This window comes from Mastigoproctus giganteus, chromosome 8 (genome assembly GCF_048544385.1).
Source record: "Mastigoproctus giganteus isolate SK-2022 chromosome 8, ASM4854438v1, whole genome shotgun sequence".
Classification (NCBI taxonomy): Eukaryota; Metazoa; Arthropoda; class Arachnida; order Uropygi; family Thelyphonidae; genus Mastigoproctus; species Mastigoproctus giganteus.
In genome coordinates, this window is record NC_143582.1 from 135,258,930 (window position 1) to 135,286,107 (window position 27,178).

The window sequence follows — 27,178 nt, forward strand, 5'->3', positions numbered from 1 at the left end:
GTAGATATAAGCCAGTCTAATCAAGTCACAAAGGAGGTTAGGCAAGCAAGGGAAGGCAAATTATGAAAAATCTTTTGCAAGGGATGCAAAGAAAAACAGCAAAGACTTCTTTACTTATGTAAACTCTAGAAGGGAAGGGATGAATCAGATTAGCCCACTTGATATCGACAGTTGATGTATCTGCTGAGGAAGCTGACAAACTGAATGAGCATGTGTGAATGCATCTACATTCACACATGAAGTCTGTAGGGAAGTGGAGGCCAGAAGCTTATATACTGATCCTTGGGGAACCCCACTTCTTACATCAACCCAATTTGAGGAATAACCATTTATCACAACCCTCTGCCTCCTGCCCTGAAGCCATCAAACTCTAGCAGAGAGCTAAATGATTTTGTAATAACCGACAGCAAAGTGGGGGGGGGGAATTGTTGAAATTGAACATAAAGCCACCTGAGGTGCATGGGATATATCCAGTTATATTAAAGGAGGCAGCAAAGGAAGTAAGCAAACCCTTAAGCATAATTATGAAAGCTTCCTTGAACTCAGGGGAGGTCCCTGGACTGGAGATGTGCAAATGTGTCCCCAATTTACAAAGGGGATCAAATGGTGACATGAATAATTACAGACCAGCAAGTTTAACTTCTTTTCCAGGGAAAACAATGGAGTCACTGTTAAAGAAGCATTGCAGGATCATCCAGACAAGACTGCAGTTATGGTTCACACAGCATGGACTTGTTAAGGGTAAGACTTGTCTGACAAATTTGACAGAATACTATGATATGGTCACAAAGGAACTGGATGCAAAAAATAATTTTGATATCTTATACTTGTATCTTAGGGAGAGCTTTGATACTGTTGCACATGGAAGACAACCCGAACACGATCAACTAGGCGCCGGTGAATGGGTGATGGTCAACTGGGCGATAGCCAAGTGGGCATCGGACATCTGGGTGATAAAATAATAGATCAAATATGCAATGCAAATAAAAAAATGTTTCTTTGCATTGCATATTTGATCTATAGTTTGATCTATTAATTCATATTATAGTTATATGCAATACCACGTAAATATTTAAATATTCTATTATATTTTCCCTATCGTAATTTATAACTTTTCTCAAAATTCTTTGGTGGTCAGCTTCATCGTAACGTCTACATTTGTGCTGATGTTGAAAACCTGCTACTGCTCTTTCATAATCAACATCATATGTTTTTTGAAATTTTCGTAGTCCATTTATAAAAATCCATAAATTTGGATGACTTGTGCTGCTGCTGCCAAAGCTCAATTGCAATTTTCGATGACAGGTTTCCGCAAAATTATTTGTCCTATTGCTTCCATTTATTGTTCTTTGGTACACAGACTAAATTTTGGAGGGAAAAATTGGTGGAGCCCTGGTTCTATTATTCCTTAGACGACCTATGTATGTGTTTGTAAACCATTCTAAAATTGGTTCAAATTCATTGGATAAATGATTCTCGAGTTCAGAAATAGCGTAAATAATATCTTGTTCTGGAACGAAAGCAAGTGAAGTGATCATTTTTGAATTTAAAGCGAATTGTACATCAGAATTGTATCTGGTTAAAAGACTGCATAAAGCTAAATGCTTACGAAGATTTTGTACGAGATGAAAAAAGCAACCATTTATGTTAGCTTGCGGAAATACTATACGTAAAGCTTTATGAATGGCAATTTCATAATCAACATTTATATTTTCGGGATCAAGTAATGGCCACATTTCGTGTATCATATAAAATAATTTTGTGTATGTTTCGAGAGTCTTATTAGGTGATAATATAAAACAGAAAACAGGACCTCCATCCTTTCTAGCCAAAATAACAAAAATTTGAGCAAAAAGAGGGGGAGAAAGTAAAAATGTGCCATCCACAAATAATTCATGCTTTGGCTCCACATTGCTTGACTTTCATGAAAAATTAATATTCTCATCCACAATCAGCCAATAAAAAATGTTCAAATTGTGATGGACGGAATTCATAATTTAAGTATTCTACAGGAATAATTATTGTTTCCCTAGAATCAGGATTAATTGGGGCCTTTAAATTTTTAAATATTCTTCTTTGAATATTTCTGTCCAGACTGTTATGATTTGGAAGCATTCCTTCTACCGCAGAAGAAACATTTTCTAGAACTTGAGTTCTGATTTGTGATGGGTTGCTCATTGTCGTATCCACTAATTTTTTGGCTGCTGTACTAACTTCTTGTGTTATTACTCTGTCCGCATTTCTAGAACTGCTACATATGTGTTCTTATTTTTCAGAAATTAATGATCCATCACTGACACTTGTTCAGATTCTACCTTTGCATCCTTGGTTTTTATTTTCACATCGCCAAAATTGAATCGAACCTTCCTTATTAATCTTGTCTTTAACATAAAAATACCCATTCCAAGCATATTTTTCCTTGTCTCTTTGACTTAATATTCTTGAATTATCCATTTCTGAAGAACAGAAACAAGAAATATAAAAATAAAAATAAAATTTTAAAAAAAAAAAAAAGTTTTCACTATTGATTTATATCAATAGTGAAAACTTTTTTTTTTTTAATTTTTTCAGTACTATTTTTCACTTGTTGGGACACAAATAAAAGATTCATAATAATAATTGCACTTAGCAATTTGTTTCATTTGACAGATAATCAAGAGTTTCAAATTTATTTAAATTAATTTAGATGTTACATATACAATTTGCTTCGTGTTACTTATAAATATGCCAAGTGTTAAAAAAAACAATAGTCGTTTACGATTAAGATTACAAATTTTGAATACATACCTTTTATTTACTTACAGTTGTTCTTTGCACGTTGTAACTGTAACGCTGACACAAATGTTGGAAATGATGTAATAAAAAACAACTAGTCTTAATTGTTTAATAAAAGTCAAAATATCTTGCAAATGCTTATTGAACTAAATAACTACACAAAATGCACAAATGATAAATTGCCAAAGAAGAGACCTTATGCAATGAAGCTTAGAAGTACTTCCTAACTCATTTTTGAAAATGATTTGCTCTTATACATACTTATTTTAGATTCACAATAAGTTAGTTCTTCAAAAGCGAATTCTTCGAAAACAAATTTTTCAAAAGCAAATGATAGGAAAAATATAATAGAATATTTAACGTTGTATTGCATATAACTATAATATGAATTAATAAATTTAAAATAAAAAAATTTTGTTTTGAATTTCATATACTTTTTTGTTTTAATGTATATATGTTACTTGTAAATATGTTTGTTAATTACAAAATAATATTAATAAATGAATTAAAACAGTGTATTTTTTCTTTATTTTAATATTGTGCGATTATACCTTTTCATTTTTAAATCATTTTCGGACAAATTTTTTTAACCATCTCTTTCTTAAATGATCCTACAAATTTTGATATACGATATAATTCTTCGAAAATGAATTCTTCGAAAGTAAGTTTTTTGAATGATCAATTCTTCAAAAAAATAAAATTTTTTAATTTATCGAAAATTAGAATATCGCAGGTAAGCTTAGGTCGTTAGGTCTGGATTAGTTTTTTTTTTCTTTTTTTCAATTATGTGGAAATAACTCATATGGTATATGGTATTGAATGGAGAAGATGAGAGTTCTATAAAACTGCAGGAGGAAAAGGTACCACTTGTTTCGAAATTTAAGTATCTGGGATCGATCGTTGAGAGGGATGGAGGATTGAGTGCAGAAATACAGCACAGAGTGCAATGTGGATGGCTGAACTGGAGAAAGATGAGTGGGGTGCTGTGTGACAAGAAAATTAATTGTAGAATGAAAGGAAGAGTGTATAAAACTGTGGTTAGGCCCGCATTGATGTAGGTGCTGAGACATGGGCGATTACAAGGGCCCAGGAGAAGAAGATGGAAGTGGCAGAGATGAGGATGCTAAGATGGATGTGTGGTGTGACGAGAAAGGACAGGTTAAGAAATTACTACATTAGAGGTACGGTTAAGGTGGGGCCCTCTGAGTAAAAAAATACAGGAAGCTAGGTTGAGGTGGCTTGGTCATGTGGAACGAAGAAGTGAGGAGTATGTAGGGAAGAGGTGTGAAAAGCTGGAGGTGATAGGGAAGAGGAAGAGGGGGAGACCTAAGCTGAGATGGAAGGACAAGGTGGCAGAGGATTTGAAAGAGAAAGGATGGAGGAAGCCCTGGTTAGAAAGGAATGGAGGAAGAGAATTAAGGAAGGGAATGCCGACCCCATATGAACGTGGGAAGAAGGAGAGGACAAAGAAGATGTGGAAATAACTCGTAGTTCATAACTTATAACTCATAAGTCTTAATCATATTTATATATATTTTACCAATATTTACAAAAAAAATCTGCCAAATCGTATGCCTGCTAAGCGAGCAAAAATTTAAGTTTCTGTCACCCACTTGGCTATCACTCAGTTGACCATCACCCATTGTGAATCGCCCAGTTGACCGTCACCCAATTGTTGCACACCGAAAACAACAGGTGTATTATATATATGTACTTAACTTATTTATACATTATTACTTTTTAAACGTAGGAGCTAATACCCTTTACGCTATTTAAAAATTTAATATTTAAATCTAATTGTCATTAGACATAATTCCAATATATATATATATATATATACACACAGTCGATTCCGGTTATTTGGGACACATCGGGACTAGTGCATTTTGGCCCAATTAAGCAGCTGCCCCAATTATCCGGAGTTTCACATAAATAGTTAAAAATACAATGAACCCCCGCTTTACAATTGGTTCACTGTACAATCAAATCACGTTACGATGGACTCACCATAGTAAAGTACCGTTCACTATACGATGTGTAGTAAGTGCAGGTCATTGTGATCACGTTTGTAAATTGAATTTTAATTCTATTAAACAGTAATTCTAATTAGCAAAAATAGGAGGAATATTATCCACAGACTATAAAAATAAAGATATATTAAGCAAAAAATTTACCCTTTATTTCCTGACCAATTAAAAAATTAAATGATACGTGAAAATCAGAAGAATACACGTGATAATCGGAATAATTAATACGTACTGTAATATGTACATACTAACTAGTTGACATTTTTGTTCACTGACATTTATGGGTGGGGATTAAAATATAAAACAAGAAAAAGATAAGCAATCAATAAAAAAACACAGCACACACACAGATTGCAAGTAACACAATATGCGCAAGTGGGAACAGAGTGACAAGTTACGAAGCTTCCAAAATAGGAATGATTTTTTATATGATTGAAGATTCCATGGAAGTGTAAACACATTTCACCATAATAACCCACAGAATTCCAGCTGTCGGTATTATCGCAAATTTAATATCCATTTATGATAGATTGCACTAATAGAAAAGCCCCATAAACAGGTAACTGCTAATTGTTTTTATTGTTTTATGGTTTGACCTCCTGAAATCTGACCGAACCACGTGGTATGGTCAGAGACAATCATAGGGTAATCCCCAGTGCTGTGGTCTCCTGCCCCGATTAAACGGCATGTTGTCCCAATTAAGCAAAACAAACCATGGCTATTTTCTCGATTGGGTTCTGTTTTTTAAGATTTGCCCCAAATAAACAGCTGCCCTGATTAAACAGTGGCCCAAATAACCGGAATCCATTGTATTTATATATATATATATATATACATACACACACACACACACACACACCAGAAAATAAAGAAAGAAAAGCTTTTAATGACTATGCTCATCTGAGGGATATTTATAATGGTTGAATATAAACTTACTTCTGAATATTGGTGTTTTCAATTCGACTTTTCAGATGGGGCAAATTGTAGTTCTGGCCTACTTCACTTTTGAAAGTTCTAGCTGTCAGCCCAAGCTTACTGGGATTATCTTTATCATTTTTAGGCTATTAAGAGATAGGTACAAAACAGAACTTCAACCATTTCAAACTAATTTATGAGTAGACATTGCATTATTCATATTTTATTGACAAATTCCAAATAAAAATAAATAAATAATTGAAAATTCTAAGTTTGTCCAACTTGATCAAGAACACATTCCATACTCAAGTTATTTATAGCTGCTAACTCTTCCAATTTAATCAGAAATTGGATGTCTTTTTGTTTCCAAAAAAAAGTTTAGGTTTCTTCCAATTTTTTGTCAAGTTTCTGTTATTTTTCAAATACATGGATACAATAAAAATTAAGGACCTAACAAATTTAATGAGATGAACTTAAAAGGTGACATTGGTGGCGCTAAGTACAGTGACCATTTTTTTTTTTTGTTTTGAAGATTAGCAAGGTAAGTATTTCATTTCACGTGAATATTCAGTCATTTATCAGGAACAAAAAAAATTCTTTATTTTAACATTTCAATACATGGAGAAAATATTAGAGTCAAACCTAACAAATCTGGCAGCCTCGGAACCTGATCCCTGCCAGATCTGGGCATTTTCCAGATTTCAAGTAGTTATATCACATAAAAAAAAAAAAAAAAAAAGCTAAGGAAAACAGTGAATTTTTATATTGCAATTGATTGTACATAGAACTGCCTAGCTTTAACCTTTTTTTCTGAGAGAAAGGTAAAATACAGTACTGTTGTTGTTGTTTATTTGGTTTTTAGGAGCATTAGCAACTAAGGCCATATTGCTCCGGGATATGCGGTGGTCATTCCCTGACCTTTCTGCATCCTCCGTATTTGGTGGTGACGGGCTCGAACCCCGGTCTAATCAAGAAGCGTGTGCTATGCATTGCTGCTTCTTTCCACCTGGCTACGGAGGCGCCTAGAAATACAGTACATATTGTACAGTACAGTAAAAATAAAATAAATTATTTCTCCCTTCTAATATACCATAATGTATATACAAGATATCTTGGCACAGGAAAAGCAAAAATATTTTTAAGCAATCACTTCAGAGTTGCCATGTTCAGTGACTTTGACAATGAAACCTTTTCCATAATAGTAACAGTATTCGGCATATAGTGCAAGGAAGCCACAGGCTTTTGCTGCACTGGGAAAAAAAAAAAAAAACCAACAAACTAAGTAGATAAGAAAGAAAACAAATTATATGCTTCCCTCCTCACACAGGTAGTATCCAGTAGACCTTTGAATTTATTCAGCCTCAACTAACCACAAGGGCAACTTGTTCCAGCTATCAACGACTTACTGACTAAAAGAAAACTTCCTACAATCTAGTCTAAACCTCTTCTTCTGTAATTTTAATTAATGCCCCCGAGTTCTGGAATTGTTTAGAACAGTGTATAGTGTTATTTGTAATGCGGATCTGGGGGTTTTCCCCAACTCTGCGTCACAATGTGATGAATGCAAAACTCTGTAAAGGCCAGATTTATGTAGGTAGTAGTAGTAGTGGCATGTGATGCAAGAAAGCAAATGTATGAGCTTATGCAGCATCAGCCAAAAAAAAAAAAAAATCACACCATTCCCTCCAAATGCCTGTCCAGTTCCTCCTTAAATTTATTCAACCTATCAACTTCCACAACGACAGATGGAAGTTTGTTCCAGCAATTAACCACCCGCTGGCTAAAGGCAAATTTCCGCACATCTATTCTACACTGTCTTTTCTTAATTTAAATTTATGCCCCTTTAGGTTCGTAATCTGAACAAGTGGAAGGATCCCATCAGAATTCAGCGTGCTCAACCCATTCAAGGCCTTATATACCTCAATCAGATCACCGCGCAGGTGCCTAGTCTCCAGCCACTGCAATTTGCAGAACTTAAGCCTCTCTTGGTAAGAGGATCCCTTCATTCCCCTCACCAATCTTGTTGCCCTTCTCTGTACCCGCTCAAGTAAATCTACATCCTTCCTAAAATGAGGTCTCCAGACCTGTACGCAGTACTCAAGGCGTGGCCTGACCATTGCCTTATACAGAGGGATAATCACCTCCTTTTCCCTGCTAGCAAAATTCCTATATATCATTGACAAAACCCCATGACCTGCCCTGGCAGCCTGTCTGCATTGCTCAGAGAACTTCATATCTGACTGCACAATTACTCCCAGGTCTTTTTCATTTTCCTACCACCTTAAGTGTAGTACCACACAGTTGGTACGTTTCTCTGGGGTTATTTCTACCCATATGCAGTACTTTGCATTTGTCAAGGTTAAACTTCAGTTGCCACTTCTTAGCCCATCTGCCCAAATTATCTAGATCCTGTTGCAGTAGCAGACTGCCATTACTGTCATTAACAACCCTGCCAACCTTTGTATCATCTGCAAACTTCGACATTAAGCCTGATATACCTTCATCAATATCATTGATAAAAATACAAAACAACAGTGGACCTAACACCGAACCCTGTGGGACTCCACTAATAACATTAGTCCAAGAAGAGCAGCACCCATTGATTACCACCCTTTGTCTTCTCGCACTTAACCATCCTTTTATCCATTGTAGCAACTTACCCTTAATACCATTCTGCTCCAATTTGTACAGTAGTCTTCCATGCGCAACAGTGTCAAAAGCTTTCCTGAAATCCAAATATATGATATCAAAATTGTTTTTTGCATCCAGTTCCTTTGTAACCACATCATAATATCCTATCAAATTTGTCACACAAGACTTTCCCTTAACAAACCCATGCTGTGTCTGAATTATTGCTGCAGTCTTGTCTAGATGATCCTGCAATGCATCTTTAACCAGCGACTCCATTATTTTACCCGGAACAGAAGTTAAACTAACTGGTCTGTAATTACTCGTGTCACCCTTCGATCCCCCTTTGTGAATTGGGGATACATTTGCACATCTCCAGTCCGTGGGAACCTCCCCTGAGTCCAAGGATGCTCTCATAATTATGGCTAAGGGTTTGCTTAGTTGCTCTGCCGCCTCCTTTAATATAACTGGATAGATCCCATCCACCCAAGATGCCTTTCTTATGTTTAACTTCAACAATTTCTCCTCCACTTTACTCTGAGTTATTACAAAATCATTAAGCACTCTGCTACAATTTGATTACATTCTGCCATTTTAAAACCTTAATAACTCCTCGATGTGTGAATGGAGATGCAAAATACTCATTCGGTTTGTTTGCTATCTGAGCAGGATCATCAACAGTCGAACCATCGATGTCAAGTGGACCAATTTGATTCATCCCCTTCCCTTTAGAGTTTATATAAGTAAAGAAATCCTTGCTGTTTTTCTTAGCATCTTTTGCCAAGGATTTCTCGTAATCTGCCTTCGCCTGCCGAACCTCCTTTGTGACCTGATTGCAGATTAACTTATATCTGCCATAGGCTTCTGAGTCGCGTATTTAGACTCAAGCATTTAGGGCATAAGCCTCAAGCTATGAAGGAGTCTAGACTATGTATAAATATAGTGCAAATGCATCAGAAATACATAGCTATATCTGAATAAATCAGAATATTGGTAAAACGGCATCGTTTTAAGTTATATCTCATATTGTGAATACCTTCACAACGAGTTGCCATGATATTGCACTACTTCGAATAAGTAACGCTTCACCTAAGGAGAAGACTAATGTTACTTATTCTCAGATGGATACCACCACCCAGACGGCACCGTTTCAGAGCTATTTGGCCCTTCTTCGGTGGGTGGGTAGGTACCCGAGTGATGCAACGATGGCAAAACAGTTATGAAGTATAACTCCACAATATGAGAGATGCCTGATGGTGTATCATGTATTTAGACTCAAGCATTTAGGGCATAAGCCTCAAGCTATGAAGGAGTCTAGACTATGTATAAATATAGTGCAAATGCATCAGAAATACATAGCTATATCTGAATAAATCAGAATATTGGTAAAACGGCATCGTTTTAAGTTATATCTCATATTGTGAATACCTTCACAACGAGTTGCCATGATATTGCACTACTTCGAATAAGTAACGCTTCACCTAAGGAGAAGACTAATGTTACTTATTCTCAGATGGATACCACCACCCAGACGGCACCGTTTCAGAGACATAGTCTAGACTCCTTCATAGCTTGAGGCTTATGCCCTAAATGCTTGAGTCTAAATACATGATACACCATCAGGCATCTCTCATATTGTGGAGTTATACTTCATAACTGTTTTGCCATCGTTGCATCACTCGGGTACCTACCCACCCACCGAAGAAGGGCCAAATAGCTCTGAAACGGTGCCGTCTGGGTGGTGGTATCCATCTGAGAATAAGTAACATTAGTCTTCTCCTTAGGTGAAGCGTTACTTATTCGAAGTAGTGCAATATCATGGCAACTCGTTGTGAAGGTATTCACAATATGAGATATAACTTAAAACGATGCCGTTTTACCAATATTCTGATTTATTCAGATATAGCTATGTATTTCTGATGCATTTGCACTATATTTATACATAGTCTAGACTCCTTCATAGCTTGAGGCTTATGCCCTAAATGCTTGAGTCTAAATACATGATACACCATCAGGCATCTCTCATATTGTGGAGTTATACTTCATAACTGTTTTGCCATCGTTGCATCACTCGGGTACCTACCCACCCACCGAAGAAGGGCCAAATAGCTCTGAAACGGTGCCGTCTGGGTGGTGGTATCCATCTGAGAATAAGTAACATTAGTCTTCTCCTTAGGTGAAGCGTTACTTATTCGAAGTAGTGCAATATCATGGCAACTCGTTGTGAAGGTATTCACAATATGAGATATAACTTAAAACGATGCCGTTTTACCAATATTCTGATTTATTCAGATATAGCTATGTATTTCTGATGCATTTGCACTATATTTATACACTTCTGAGTCGCTTGATAATTTATATGCATCCCATGCATTTTTCTTCTCTGTTACGAGTCTTATTGCCGCCTCCGTAGCCAGGTGGGAAGGAGCAGCAGTGCATAGCACACACTTCTTGATTAGACCGGGGTTCGAGCCCGTCACCACCAAATACGGAGGATGAGGAAAGGTCAGAGAATGACCACCGCATTTCCCGGAGCAATATGGCCTTAGTTGCTAATGCTCCTAAAAACCAACCAACTAACTAACTAACTAACGAGTCTTATTAGTTCATTTGACAACCATTTAGGCCTAAACCTTGAACAATATTTCTTAATAGGTATGAAACTTTTAGTAGCTTCCACGATTAATTCCTTGAATGCTTCCCACTTAGAATTTACTGTTGGTAACATCGTCAGTTGATCCCACTGTACAGAATTTAAACACTGTCGGAGACCACTGTACTCGCCTTTACGGAAGCAAAAACCCTTTCCTTTACCCCTGATGGTATTTAAATCTTTAAGTAAATCCCACGTCAGTACACTGTGATCACTGCCACCTAGTGGTTCTTTTATCTGCAAATTCCTAATACATGAATGATCACTGCTGATAACCAGATCAAGAGTATTACTTTCTCTGGCTGCCTCTCGAACATGCTGCTGCAGAAAACAATCATCCAATAAATCCACAAAAGTCTGACTAGTGTGTGAGTGCCCAACCCACAAGTTCCAGTCAATATCTGGGAAGTTAAAATCCCCCATTATAAGACATTCCGATTTACTAGCCCACTCTATTTCTCTGTACAATTGTTCATTGTACTCATTCGAGTCATTAGGCCTATAACACACTCCTACTCTAATTTTTGCTTTCGCAGTGCTTATGTCACACCAAACTGACTCAACAGTGCACTGTTCATCTATATCAACTGGATGCACTTCTTTTGATTTTATGTTTTTCTTTATTAACAGCATAACACCTTCTCCCTTCCTATCCTGTCTAACCTTTCTGTACACATTGTACTCCCCAAATTCCAGTTCGGCATTCCTTATATCTGGGTGACACCATGTCTCTGATATCCCAACAATATCCACCTTTGATGTCTTGACCAACACTTCAAATTCATCAAATTTATTTACTATACTTCTAGCATTGGTATACATGCAAGTATACATGCACCTATTCCTATTCCCAGCCACTCTAACACATCCCATATACCTACCTGTTTCACGATGACTGACATCCGTCCCTGAAACCCCCAACACCCCTCGCTCCAGGTCGCTACTTATTCTAATAGAAGTTGTGCAAGAATCACCTTCACCTCTGCCTACGGCTACTGTTAAAGTATTAGTCCTTGTATCCCCCAAGCTATCAGTTTTCCGACCCACCTAACACTGCCTCGATAGCATCAGCAAATATTCTTGCACCCTTTCTATTTAAGTGTATCCCGTCCCTGTAGAAGCAATCTCTCCTGTTAACAAGTACAGTCCAGGCTGAAAAAAATTCTACCCCTTGAGCCTTGCACAATCTTTCCAGGGCCGAATTGATCGACAAGGCTCTCATCATATACTCCCTCCTATCGTGTCTGGGCAGAATTGCAGACACTTTCAAATTCAACCCTACTTCACAGCTTTTTTTCAACAGTGACCTGTACTTGTTAAGTAATTCTGCCGGTCTCCTACTCTTAATATCATTAGTGCCAACGTGTACAACTATATCACCTTTTGTGCCCTTAAAAGATGATATCTGCTCTACAACGTCATCAACCTTTGCCCCTGGCAGACATACCCTGGTCCTGTTCCACCTATCCTTTTTACACAATATATTTCCCGTTTCCCTGACAATAGAGTCACCAACAACTACTAGTTCCTTTGGGACCAGCGCAATCTGCCTTGGGGGTTGCCGCTGTGTTGCGTGATGACCAAGTGCAAGCTCTGGCGTTGATGTGGGCAGCTGAGAGCCTGATGGGCCCCTCAATTTAGATCTTTCGAGGGCATCCACCCTGTCCTTCAAACTCTCATATAGGCCCATAACAATGCTGAGTTGTCGCCTGATTTCCTTACACTCCTTACATCGCGCGCACACACAAAGACATCCCCCATGGCAATATCATGTTCCGTTCCAGATAGTTCGGCAAACATTTCACAAGTTGCACATTTTTTTAGGCTGTGATGCGTTGGAGAATCGCCCCCCGCAGTTCTCCTCCGAGTCACAGCACTCCTGCCACTTTGTGCCCTTTGCTTTGCTGCTCTAGTTTGGGGCATGATATTTTAAATTAATAAGATCAATAAATTAAATTAAATTAAATGTCAATACTACGCTATCTAATAGAAACAGTGAAGCATATTACTGTTTCTATAATTATACGTTAGAGCTACCTAACTACCTCAATTAAAAATTCGAATTCCTATCACTATATACAAAAACAATGCCTGCAATATTCGAATGAAATAACGGTTTTATAAAGTATTACGTTTATCTACAAAAACTGTTTATACAAATTAAAATAAAAATAACCAGCGTAATTAGAACTATAAGACTACGTATTAAGTACAATATAAAATAACAATTATGTAAATAAAAAGCAAAAACTTATCGTTTTTTTCGGAGCCTGTAACTTGCAGCTGTTTCTAAAGAGAGTCAGCGCCCTCTCCTGGTACATGCTGGTGAGTTCACGAGCATGTACAGGTTAGTACATGCTCGTGAAGTGTTAGTGTGGGTTATGTTGTTCATCCGGCCTCTTAGCCTAGAGGCTTGTGTTTTCACACAGAAACCTCTAGTTTACCATTCAGTGCCACAAGGAGATGAACCAGGCAGTAGGGAGTATGAAGCACTGGCAGAGCAAACCATGTGGTAGCCAAGACTACAGACAGGGAGAGCCCAGTAAAAAAAAAAAAGTAGTAGTGGGGAGATGGGAAGTGGGAGAGTAGTTAGTTATAAAGTAGTAGAGAGAAAGAGGGGAGCAGTGGTGAAGGCACCCACCTGGTTGAAAGGGGGACCCTCCAGGTCAGGATGCCCATCCTACTCTGAGGAGTGGGAGGTGATAGTTGGCAGTGGGGTGACCCACCAGTCCAAAGCAGGAAGGATGCTACCCAGGTTGGGGGGGGAGAGAGAGAGAGAGAGAGAGAGAGAGAGAGAAAAAACAACCAACCCAGGTGGTAGGAGTAAGGGATCCCTATGTTGGAGCTCCAACCACATTGGCCAGGTTAATTCCTACCAATCAATGTCAGCATCTCACACCATGCCGCTAGGTAGCCATGGCATAGTGTCTGCTTGGATGAGCAGGGGACCATACTGGTCCACCATAATCCACCAGTCAATCCAGGGGGCGAATGGGGGTGGAAGACAGGCAATTTTTTCCACTCATAATCGTCATTCACTCTGCTCTCATTTTGATTTTATAATTTTTTTTACATTTTATATTATCTTATATTTTTTATTTACATTATCTATTTTTTTGTTAGGTTATATATATATATATATAAACTTTTTTTTTTTTTTTTCACACTAGGGGAGGGGCATGACAGGTATATAATGTAACATAATATACTAAAACCTAATAACTAATTTTAACTAAAGTTAGATAGGTTGTAAGAAATAAGACTAGGGATTAGTAATTAGATTCAACATTATTTAGTTTATGTTCTTTTCACTCCCACACACACTCTTGGTCATTCTTCTGGCATTCATTTCATTTATTCATCTCTTTCTTTCTTTCTGCACTCCCCTGGCACTAACTTACTGTTATTTTTCAGTTAAAGTGCAGCCCCAGCTGCTGCATATCTTTTCAGGCCAGGGGGGGAGTGCAGTGTGTGTTGAGTTCAATTTGAGTTAGTATGTTTAAACTAAATAACTTATTAACTGTGTATTCATTCACCAAATTACATTCATTCCTTCACTCACTCCCATTTATCATAACACTCATTACCTCTCTCTTGCTTCCTTAGTGGGTCACTCTGTTTCACCAAAACTAGCATTTATTCCCTTTTACCACAATCCCTATTTCACCTTATTACTTTTATTCGGTGCCCAGCATACTCATACAATTCTTTCACTCTTATGCATTCTTTCATTTCACTCATCCTTCTTTCATTCTACATTGTATCCCCATGCAACCAGCTTACTAATATTAATCAGCAAAGTTTCGGAAGTGTTTGGGAGGCCATACCTCCCGAATGCTCCCGAAATCTTGTTGAATCAATGCCACTTCGGATAGCTGCTGTACTGAGGGAAAAAGGAGGACCTATAAAGTATTAGGTAGGTGATCATAATTCAGTGATCACTCAGTGTAGATGCAAAATACTCACTCAGATTATCAGCTATCTGAGCAGGATCATCAACCAGTCAAACCATCGGCATCAAGTGCACCAATCTGATTCATCTCTTCTTTCTATAGCTTATATAACTAAAGAAGTCTTTGCTGTTTTTCTTAGCTTTTTTTTGGTAGTTGTTGGCGCATAGGCTTCTGTGGCCATAATGCACCTCCCAAGGTTTTTGCAGTACTTTGATCCAAGCCCGAGGCAGGAATCGAACCCGCAACCTTTGGGTTGTCAGGCAGGCACTTTACCCACCCGGCTAGCCCGGTCGGCCGTTTTTCTTAGCATCCTTTGCTAAGAAAAACAGCATAGGCTTCTGTGTCGCCTGATAACTTATATGCATCCTATGCATTTTTCTTCTTTGCCACGGGGTCACATTAGTTCATCTGACATCCATTTAGGCCTAAACCTTGAACAGTATTTCTTAATTGGTATGAAAAGCCTAGTAGCTTTCATGATTACTTCCTTGAATGCTTCCCATTTAATACTTGCTGCTGGTAACATCATCAGTTGGTCCCACTGTATAAAATTTAAAAACTGTCTGAGACCACTGTAGTCACCTTTACGGAAGCAAAAACCCTTCCCTTTACCCCTGATGGTAGTAATATCTTTAAGTAAATCCCACATCAGTACACTGTGATCACTGCAACCCAGTGATTCCTTCATCTACAAATTCTGAGTTACCGTATTTGTTCCCTGATGACTCCCACCAGTCCCTGAAAACTCCAGCACCCCGCCCTCCAATTTAATAAAGGCAGTGCAAGAATCACGTGCACCTCTGCCTGCAGCTACTGTAAATCTTTTAGGCTGTGAATCCCCCCCCCCAAAGCTAGCAGTTTTCCAACCCACCTAACACTGCCTTGATAGCATCAGCAAAAATTCTTGCACCCCTTCTATTTAAGTGTATCCCATCCCTGTAGAAGCAGTCTCTCCTATTAACAAGCGCACACCACGCTGAGAAAAATTCTACCCCATGAGCCTTGCACAATCTCTCCAGGGCCGAATTGATTGACAAGACTCTCATCATGTCCTCCCTCCTATCATGTTTGGGCAGAATTGCATACACTTTCAAATTTAACCCTAACTCACAACTTTTTTTTTTTTCAACATTAACCTATACTTGTTAAGTAAATCTGCATATCTCCTGCTCTTAATGTCATTAGTGCCAACGTGTACAACAAAATAACACTCTTTGTGCCCTTAAAAGATGATATCTGCTCTACAACATCAGTTAAAGTTACTTTTACCCCTGGCAGACATACACTGGTCCTATCCTTTTTACACAAAATATTACTCGTCTCCCTGACAATGGAGTAATCGCTCTGGCATTGAGTTGGGCAGCTGAGAGCGTGATGAGTCCCCCACTTTAATACCTTCGAGGGCATCTACCCGACTCTTCAAATTCTCATAGGCGCCTAATTTTTTGACACTCTCTGCACCTAGCACACACAAAGACATTCTCCTTGGCTAGATCATATCCTGTTTCAGAATTATCCGCAAACATTTCACAATCCACACACTTTTTTTAAGGCTGTGATGCATTGGAGAACCGCTCCCATTCCATTCTACCCAGATTCACAGCATCTCTGCTACTTTGTGCTCATTGCTTTGCTGCTCTAGTCTTGGACATGATATCTGATTGAATACAATAATAATAAGATTAATCAATTATCAATACTGCACTATCTAATAGATTTCTAAATGCCATGATATGTACTATTGTGTTATCTACCTATTAAAAAATTAATAAATTTGATTAAAAAATTAAAATTTGAATTCAAATTTTAATTATAATTCACATTTCAATTTTAATTATTAATTCACAATTAAAAAATTTTAATTCCCTATCACTCACTATACTATAACAATGGCAGAAAGATTTGAATGAAATAACTTCTTTACATATATTTTGTGGTAACCTATCTCTATTTAAATTAAAAATAACAAATGTAACTAGCTCTATAAAGCTACTTATAAAATACGATATACAGTCAGTTCTGCTATAACACACATTTTTGCAACCCGAATTTTTTCCAACATGACTGATATATTAGGGAACAATGCGACTATAACGCGATTTTGTGTTGGCTCGTGCACGATTTTGTCTGCAAGTAGTAGTAGTGGCATGTGATGCAAGAAAGCAAGTGTATGAGCTTATGCAGCATCAGCCAAAAAAAAAAAAAAAAAAAATCACACCATTCCCTCCAAATGCCTGTCCAGTTCCTCCTTAAATTTATTTAGCCTATCAACTTCCACAACGACAGATGGAAGTTTGTTCCAGCAATTAACCACCCGCTGGCTAAAGGCAAATTTCTGCACATCTATACTACATCTGTCTTTTCTTAATTTGAATTTATGTCCCCTTAGGTTCGTAATCCGAACAAGTGGAAGGATCCCATCAGAATTCAGCATGCTCAACCCATTCAAGGCCTTATACACCTCAATCAGATCACTGCACAGATGCCTTGTCTTTAGCCACTGCAATTTGCAAAACTTAAGCCTCTCTTGGTAAGAGGATCCCTTCATTCCCCTCACCACTCTTGTTGCTCTTCTCTGCACGCTCAAGCAAATCTACATCCTTCCTAAAATGAGGCCTCCAGACCTGTACACAGTACTCAAGGCGTGGCCTGACCATTGCCTTATACACAGGGGACAATCACCTCCTTTTCCCTGCTAGCAAAATTCCTATATATCATTGACAAAACCCCATGACCTACCCATATGAGTAACACCACATGAACGCAAAAACCTGGCACTAAGCTGAATGTAGTGACATGCACAGCAATACATACAAGTTTATGAAGCTTATTTTTAATATGTCAAACGTGTGAGAGCTGTATTTCTCATTTACTATAGTGGTCAGAGATACGCTGTTCACATTTGCTGTATTCACGAGATAACAGGTGATAATGTAGGCCAACTCATGTTTTAAGGAGCTCACATTTTTCAGTTCGAACAGAAATTTCGTGAGGTGTGATAGAGTGAGCGGAGGAGTACATTTCTGGAGGTTACTACCATAAAACAATAAAAACAATTTGCAGTTCCCGGTTTATTGGGCTTTTCTGTTAGTGCAATCTAATTATAAATGGGTAGTAACCTGGATCTTATTGCATTTGCTATAATACCGATAGATGGAATTCTGTAGGTTTTTACGTTATTATGGTGAAATGTGTTTTCTGTTCCATGAAATCTTAAATCATATAAAAAACAAATAAATTTCCAGAATCTTCTTTTCATTCCTATTTTTCAAACTTCTTATTTTCAATGCATGAAATTGTTACTGTGTATCACACTTGTGAAATTTGTGCATGTTCTGTTCGTCATTACTGATTGCTTATCTTTTTTTCTGTTTTAAATTTTACAATCCAAAAAGAAAAAAAAAAAGCCAGTGAACAGAAATATCAATTAGTATGTATATATTATAGTGCTATATTTACTGTAATATTTATTTATTTATTAGAAATTTAAGATGTTTAAACCTGCAAATTTTATTGGGTTTCTAACCTTTTTTACAGCATGTTACTTACCAGGCTGAACATTTTTTAAGTGCTCTGCCCCTATCCCTGTTTTTCCCATAAGCCTTGTTGTTTTTAAATTAGTATATAAATTAGTAATTGAACTGTATGGCTTGTATCTTCACTCTCATCAATTGCTATTGAAAAATGTGTGAATTCACAAACTTTTTCTAAGAGTTTATTTTGAACATCGGCTCCTAAATCTTCAATTCTTCTCATTACAGTTGAAGAAGATAAACTTAGACACAAAATTCTTTACTTTCTCAGTACATACTTCTGCAATTGCCAAACAAATTTGTTTTACAAATTCTCCATCAATAAAGGCCCTTCCTTCTTCGGCAATGATTTGGGATTCTCGAATACTAGCTCTAACTGCAGATAAATTTTGATGAGTAACAGTTCTAATCTTCTGTTGTTGACTCTGAAAATTTTGGGTCAGTTCTTGGAGTTTTTTCTGCCGCAAAGCTCCTTAAAATTTATTGTAATTTGAGGCATGTTTTGTGGTGTAGTGACGTTTCATATTATATTCCTTGAACACTGAAAAAGCTTCATTGCAAATAAAACATGTGCAAGTATCACTGAGCAGTGCTAAAAGTAATTAATTGGCCACCACTCATTAAGAATGCAACACTCAGAATTAACTTTTCTTTTTTTTTTTCAACATCAACTTCAACATGATTTTTATTAGGCTGTTTACCTAATAAACTACATTATTTAATTAGGCAAAAATTTATTAGGCAAACAGCCTAATAAACTATATTATTAATTTCACGTGATATAAGAGTGATGTGAATATAATAATAACCTTTATGTTAAAATATTTCATAAAATTTTAAGTGCTTACTTCAGTATTCACAAGTATTTTTTTTTTATTCCAGTGATCCCTTAAAAATCATGTCGAAGTTGATGTTGAAAAAAAAGAAAAGTTATTTTATGAAATATTTTAACATAAAGGTTATTATTATATTCACATCACTCTTATATCACGTGAAATTAATAATATAGTTTATTTGGCTGTTTGCCTAATACATTTTTTGCCTAATTAAATAATGTAGTTTATTAGGCTATTTGCCTAATAAACTACATTATTATAATATAAAGCTTAGTTTTATATTATAATATAAAACTATATTATTAATTATAATATAGTTTAATAAGGTGATGTTTCGGGTATCTTACCGATGCCCATCATCAGATTATGCTGTGGGGAGAACATAAAGGGCTAAAAATTTTAATATTTTAGGATATTACATTTACAATTACCAATAATACAATTTCATGGATGGGATACACTTAAATAGAAAGGGTGCAAGAATATTTGCTGATGCTATCGAGGCAGTGTTAGGTGGGTCGAAAAACTGCTAGCTTGGGGGGAGACAAAGACGAATAGATTAACAGTAGCCACTGGCAGAGGTGAAAGAGATTCTTGCACTGCTTCTATTGGAATGAGCAGAAGCCTGAAAAACAAGATGCAGGATATTTCAGAGACTGCCGGGAGTCATTGCGGTACAAGTAAACACATGGGTTGTGTTAGGGTAGCTAAGAATAGAAATAGGTGCATGTATACTTGCGTGTACACCAATGCTAGGAGTTTAGTAAATAAATTTGATGAATTTGAGGTATTGCTCAAAACATCAAAGGCAGATATTGTTGGGATATCAGAGACGTGGTTGTTGTTGTTTTGGTTTTTAGGAGCATTAGCAACTAAGGCCATATTGCTCCAGGATATGCGGTGGTCATTCCTTAACCTTTCCGCATCCTCCGTATTTGGACAGAGACGTGGTGTCACACAGATATAAGGAATGCGGAACTGGAATTTGGTGAGTACAATGTCTACAGAAAGGATAGAGAGGACAGGAAGGGAGGAGGGGTTATGCTATTAGTTAAGAAATACATAAAATCCAAGGAAGTGAAGCCAGTGGACATCGCTAGACAGTGCAGTGTCGAGTCAGTTTGGTGTGACATAAGCATTGGGAGATCAAAATTGAGAGTAGGAGTTTGCTATAGGCTTAATGACTCTGATGAGTATAATAAGAAACTGTACAGGGAAATAGGGTGGGCCAGTAAATCAGAGAGTCTTATAATGGGAGATTTTAATTTCCCAGATATTGACTGGAATTTGTGGGTTGGTCACTCACACACTAGCAAGGCTTTTGTGGATTTATTGGATGATTGTTTTCTACATCAGCATGTTCGGGAGGCAACTAGAGGGACGAATACTCTTGATTTGATTATCAGCAGTGATTCTTCATGCATTAAGAATCTGCAGATAAATGAACCACTAGGTGGCAGTGATCACAGTGTGCTGAAGTGGGATTTCCTCAAAGAGGTAACTACCATTAGGGGTAAAGGGAAGGGTTATTGCTTTCGTAAAGGAGACTACGATGGACTGAGACAGTATTTAAATTCTATACAGTGGGACCAACTGATGATGTTACCAACAGCAAATGCAAAGTGGGAAGCATTCAAAGAACTTATCTTGGAAGCTACTAGGCTTTACATACCAAATAAGAAATATTGTTTAGGCCTAAATGGATGTCAGATGACCTGATGAGGCATATGGCAGAGAAGAAACATGCATGGGATACATACAAATTAACACGTGACACAGAAGCCTATGATAGATACAAGTTGATCTGTAACCAAGTTACAAAGGAGGTTAGGCAGGCGAAGGCAGATTACGAGAAATCTTTGGCAAGGGATGCAAAGAAAAACAGCAAAGAGTTCTTTACTTATGTAAACTCTAGAAGGAAGGGGATGAATCAGATTGGTCCACTTGATATCGATGGGTCAACTGTTGATGATCCTGCTCAGGTAGCTAACAAACTAAATGAATATTTTGCATCGACATTCACACATGAGGAGTTATTTAGCGAGGGGGAAGCCAGAGGTGTATTCAACTCTAGCAGTAAGCTAGAGAATCTTGTAATAACTGAGAGTAAAGTGGAGGAGAAATTGTTGAAGATAAACACAAGAAAGGCACCCAGGGTGGATGGGATCTATCCAGTTATATTAAAGGAGGCAGCAAAGGAAGTAAGCAAACCCTTAGCCATAATTATGAGAGCTTCCTTGGACTCAGGGGAGGTACCCACAGACTGGAGATGTGCAAATGTGACCCCAATTCACAAAGGAGGATCAAAGGCTGACACAAGTAATTATAGACCTGTGAGTTTAACTTCTGTTAAACTCACAGAACTTTTTTTCTGTTGCAGGAAAATTAATGGAGGCACTAGTTAAAGAAGCACTGCAGGATCATTTAGACAAGACTTCAGTTATAGCTCGGACACAGCATGGTTTTGTTAAGGGAAAGTCTTGCCTGACCAATTTGATTGGATACTATGATGCAGTCACAAAGGAACTGGATGCAGGGAATAACTTTGATATTTTATACTTGGATCTTAGAAAGGCTTTTGATACTGTTGCACATGGAAGAGTGCTGCACAAATTGGAGCAGTGTGACATTGGAGGCAAATTGCTGCTGTGGATAAAGGGGTGGCTGAGGGGGAGAAGACAGAGAGTGGTAATCAATGGACACTGCTCGTCGTGGACTAATGTTATTAGTGGAGTCCCTCAGGGCTCAGTGTTGGGTCCATTATTGTTTTCTGTATTCATAAATGATATTGATGATGGTATATCAAGCTTAATGTCGAAGTTTGCAGACGATACAAAGGTAGGCAGGGTTGTCAAGGACACTACTGACACTATGCTGCTGCAACAGGATCTGGAAAGGTTGAGCAGATGGGCTGAGAGGTGGCAAATGAAGTTTAACATTGACAAATGTAAAGTACTACACATGGGAAACAGCAACCCCAGAGCAACGTATCAACTCTGTGGTACTACACTGACAGTGGTAGAGAATGAAAGGGACCTGCGGGTGGTTGTGCAGGCAGATATGAAGTTCTCTGAGCAGTGCAGACGGGCTGCAAGAGTAGCTCATGGTGTATTGTCAATGATATATAGGAATTTTTCTAGCAGGGATAAGGAGGTGATTATTCCCTTGTATAAGGCAATGGTCAGGCCACACCTAGAGTACTGTATACAGGTCTGGAGGCCTCATTTCAAGAAGGATGTAGAGCTGCTGTAACGAGTACAGAGAAGGGCAACAAGATTAGTGAATGGAACAAAGGGGTGCTCTTACGAAGAAAGGCTTAAGTTTTGCAAATTACAGTGTCTGGAGACTAGGCACCAGCGAGGTGATCTGATAGAGGTGTATAAAGCCTTGAATGGTTTGAGCATGCTCAATGCGGATGTGATTCTTCCTCTCACTCAGAATAATCACCTGAGAGGGCATAAATTCAAATTGAGGAAAGACAGATGTAGGATAGACGATCGGAAATTTGCCTTTAGCTAGCGGGTGGTTGGTTGGTGGAACAGACTTCCATACCTTGTCGTGGAAGTTGATAGCCTAAATAAGTTTAAGGCTCAGCTGGACAGGTATTTTGAACGAACAGAGGGGTGAAGTGGAAGTGGTGTTTTTTTTTTTTTTTTTTTTTTGGCTGATGCTGCATAAGCTTACTTTCTTGCATCAAATGCCTCTACTAATGCTAATCAGATTATGATGTGGGGAGAACATAAAGGGCTAAAAATTTGAATATTTTAGGATATTACATTTACAATTACCAATAATACAATTTCAATTACCAATATTACAATTGGAAGATTACGATTCTAAAGTATTAAGCTTTGAATTGCTGTTACAATAGAAAACAGTTAATGTAAGGTAATACAAAGAGATTAAATTCATACCTGCTGACAGCCTCCTCTTGCCAATGCTACCAGAAACTTTATGTGCATACACGATGCCAGCAGTTAATTTATAGCAGAGGGATTAACTCTATTAACCAATAGGATAGTGTCATGTTTTTATCCTGGATCTGGGATTCTTGTATAGTAGAAGCCAGGGATGACTTTTGCTCCCATACTCTGGACATCAGGGTTCACGTGCAGGTTGGTTCAGGATCTTACCGAAACTAATCATCAGACCATGCTGCTGTTGCCAGGTTTTACCCTGGATCCGGGATTCTTGTGCAGTGGAAGCCTATGGTGACCATTGCACCCGCAATCTGACATCAGGGTTGGTGTGCAGGCTGGCAAGGGATTATGAAATCCCTAATTACTGTCTCTAATGCCTGTTGCTATTTAATGACAGTGTCAAGATTAACAGACAATGTTTCAAAGAATAGCTTTGAGTGGAAATAACAGAATTAATATCTAACAAGACTAAGCTGATTACACAGAGGCATCAACACTAATCAACTGACAAATGTTAAAATAATCTGTAAAATGTGTTTTTCATAAATTTTATTGTGATCTAATATGAACATTAATTTTTACGATCTAATTTAAATATCTGCAAGCCAGATAAAATTCTTTTGTGGGACAGATCTAGCCCACAAGCCGTAGTTTGGGTACCCATGGCCAACACCATCTTTAAAATGAAACTTGTGCCATAACTTCTTAATTGTATGTTTATCCTCAATATCTGTCTCCTTTATCAGCTTGGAAAACTGCACATAATGTTCACCATTAAAGCAGTTATCACTCCTTAATTAAGAGTCTGGATTAATTAGGTTTACTGAGGAGCACAAATAGCACCCTGATGTTTTTCAAAATATCAGCAAGAAGTTGAATTATCAGGTGCATTATCCAGAAGAGGTAAAATTTTAAAAAAGGCATATTTTCAAACAAGCAATAGTCTTTGAGCACAGCAGTTGGGTAATTATAGTAGTAGTCTGCAAATGCTTGCAGTTATCAATCATTTGAGGTTAGATAACCAACACGAAAATGATTTTTTGGAATACCCAATTACAGCTCTAAGCGTGTTGTGCAGAATGGTAAGCCACAGCATGCACTGCACACATGCACACTGGTGTGCACTTAAATGGTCCGGTTATCAGTTCAGAGTTTGCTTAGCAGAAATGTAGCATTCCTTGATGTTATCCTGTTTAAGGCTTTAAATGAATTGAGTGAACAATGCTATCAGCATTCTTACTCTTTCTCATACAACATACATAAAGGGATATAAATTTAAATTGAAAAACGCATGGTCACAGGATTGATGTATGAAAATGTGTTTTTAGCCAGAGGGTAATTGATTGTTGGAACAAACTTCCACATGGATAGTTTGAATAAATTTAATCCTATTTATAGTATAGGATGCGCTAAATTTTGGTAGCACAATGTAGTTGTGCACTCCGCGATTCGTACATGAGTAGTGCTGGCGTCGGCCAATAGTCAAACGTTTACCGTAGTATCTTTCTCCCTGCCTGCTAGCTTTTCACGGAATTTCACAGGGTTTTTTTTTCAGACAAATTATCAGATGGCATGGATATATGATATGGTTAGTTTTTTTTTTTTTTTTGCTGATACCATATAAGTTTTTTCCCTTGCATTATTATTAACACTAATATCAGGGAGTCATTCAATGGTCTTGTGTTGGCAGCAGCCTCTCCAATTATCCTTATATAATATAAGTTTGTGGGCCTTTTAAAGCAGTCAAACCAACCATTACTCCTTAATGAAGAAGTTGGGTAACCAACAGAATTGTAGAAAATACACAGAAAAATACATAACACTATATTAAAATGCTGTGAAAATGGCTGAATTTTCACTTTACGTTTGCCTTAGAAGGCTATCGCTTTGCTGAGTTGCCCCATACTTTTCCCACTACTGTAATCATGCAGTACAAAACTCAATACAGTGACTAACGAGCCCCCCCCACTCGAGCACACGTCTCTTTGGTGCCGCTCCAGGTAAGGATAGGAATTGTAATCTTATCCCACCTCTATTAATCTGGTCACTGTACAGCAAGATATCGTTACTTGATCAGATGTTGATGAAGTTCATGGAAGGGATATGCATAAAACAAAGAGAAATTAGATAATCTTCACTGGAGAAGAAGTAATGACAATTAAAAATAGACTTTAGGCTGTATTTGTCTTTGATTAAACTCATTCCTAGATGCTCCCCTTCTTGACTTTATGTAAGAGTTCATATTACCCCTATTTTGATAATATGTTCTACCTGCAATTCTATCCCTGTTTTCAACAAAATTGTATATAGGATGCGCTAAATTTTGATAGCACAGTGTAGTTGTGCACTCTGCGATTCGTACATGAGTACATGAGTGGTGCTGGCGTCGGCCGATAGTCAAACATTTACCATAGCATCTTTCTCCCTGCCTGCTAGCTTTTCACAGGATTTCCAAAGGTGTGTTGCCTGAAATGACGTCCGTTATTATCACATGAAGCGCTGAAGTGCCGGGCTGTGCAGTCAACGACCTTCACTCCCAAGGCTGCATTGCCTAGCAACAGGCTTACTGCTCTATCCGACTGTGAGTGAGGCATTATGCACAAATCTTCGAGAATGCGGAAGTTGGATAGCTGACGCATTGTATTTTCTGTCTGATATTGAAACTGATGATTAAGAACACAATTTGTATTTCTAGATTATTTAGGATCATGTTGTTTACTGTTAACATATCTAACAATTGTTGTAAATCTTGTATTTGGTCTTGCATAGGCTTTTGGATATGTTTTAAACTGCTTTTCCTGTTGATCCAAACTTCATCCCTTGTTGCCTGACTACTGCCAACAATTAAGTGACATATTTTTTGATTGTGCTAACTGATCGTTATTTTCTTCCCTCTGGGCAATTTCGATCCCCTCCAAAAAAGTTAAAGGGTTTTGCAAAAGCACCATTCTTCTCATCTTGCTTGAAACTCCCCTAAGAAATTGTGCCAGCATCGCTTGATCAAGGATGGCTGATGCCTCGAGTGATTCCACCTGATTTTTAAATGGGGCTCGAGCCAAATTCTTTACACGCGCACTGTAACTAATTACAGATTCCATCAGTCCTTGGATCACAGTTGCAAATTGGTGGAGGCAAGTAACAATCAGTTCCCTCTTCTCAAATTGAGCCAAAAAGGCATTCTTAAAGTCCCTGTAATTCCTTTCTCCTCGCAGCTCCAGGCAGTTTGCCAGGCAGCTCCGCAAATTTTCGCTTTAACCACTGCAATATATTCTTTATCTTCCCAAAACGAGAGTTCATGAACACTTTCCAAAATTAGCATTAGTAGAGACATATGATGCAAGAAAGCAAGCTTATGCAGCATCAGCCAAAAAAAAAAAAAAAAAACTTCCATTTCACCCCTCTGTTCATTCGAAATACCTGTCCAGCTGAGCCTTAAATTTATTTAGGCTATCAACTTCCACAACAAGGGATGGAAGTCTGTTCCACCAACCAACTACCCACTGGCTAAAGGCAAATTTCCGCACATCTATCCTACATCTGTCTTTCCTCAAAAAACAACTGCAAGTTTGGGCCCTCATCGTTTGCCAAAAAAATTGGTATGAGCCCAAGGTAACCCGTGATATTGGCCAAATGAGGCCTGCCAGGTTCAGATTGGGGTTCTGATTGAGTTCCCAACAAATTGGTGGAAAGAGGGGGGACTAACAAATCTACTTCTGTTTGTGGGCTCTGTCCTTCCATTTTTTTAGGTTTATTAATGTCTGGGTGAGGTTAGGGCCCCAAATGGTGTGACTTACCTTTGTGTAGAGCTGAAAGAGAACTATAATTTCAATTGTGTTGCAACTCGTTTTTTTTTGCAATTGAAATTTAAGGAAAAGGGGTAATTTTCTATTGTTTTTATTTATTATTTTTTTTTAAACAGATCTATGCAGGCAGATTCC

General features: G+C 37.7%; 1 long non-coding RNA gene across 2 annotated transcripts in view; it reads right to left on the bottom strand.

Annotated features, from left to right (window-relative positions):
• LOC150081836 (uncharacterized) overlaps positions 1–27,178 on the bottom strand; it is a 146,789-nt gene that overhangs the window by 8,850 nt on the left and 110,761 nt on the right. For both annotated transcript variants that reach the window (XR_016547256.1, XR_016547255.1), the window contains one exon: positions 5,739–5,863. This is a non-coding gene — a long non-coding RNA (uncharacterized LOC150081836). The remainder of the gene's footprint in view (positions 1–5,738; positions 5,864–27,178) is intronic.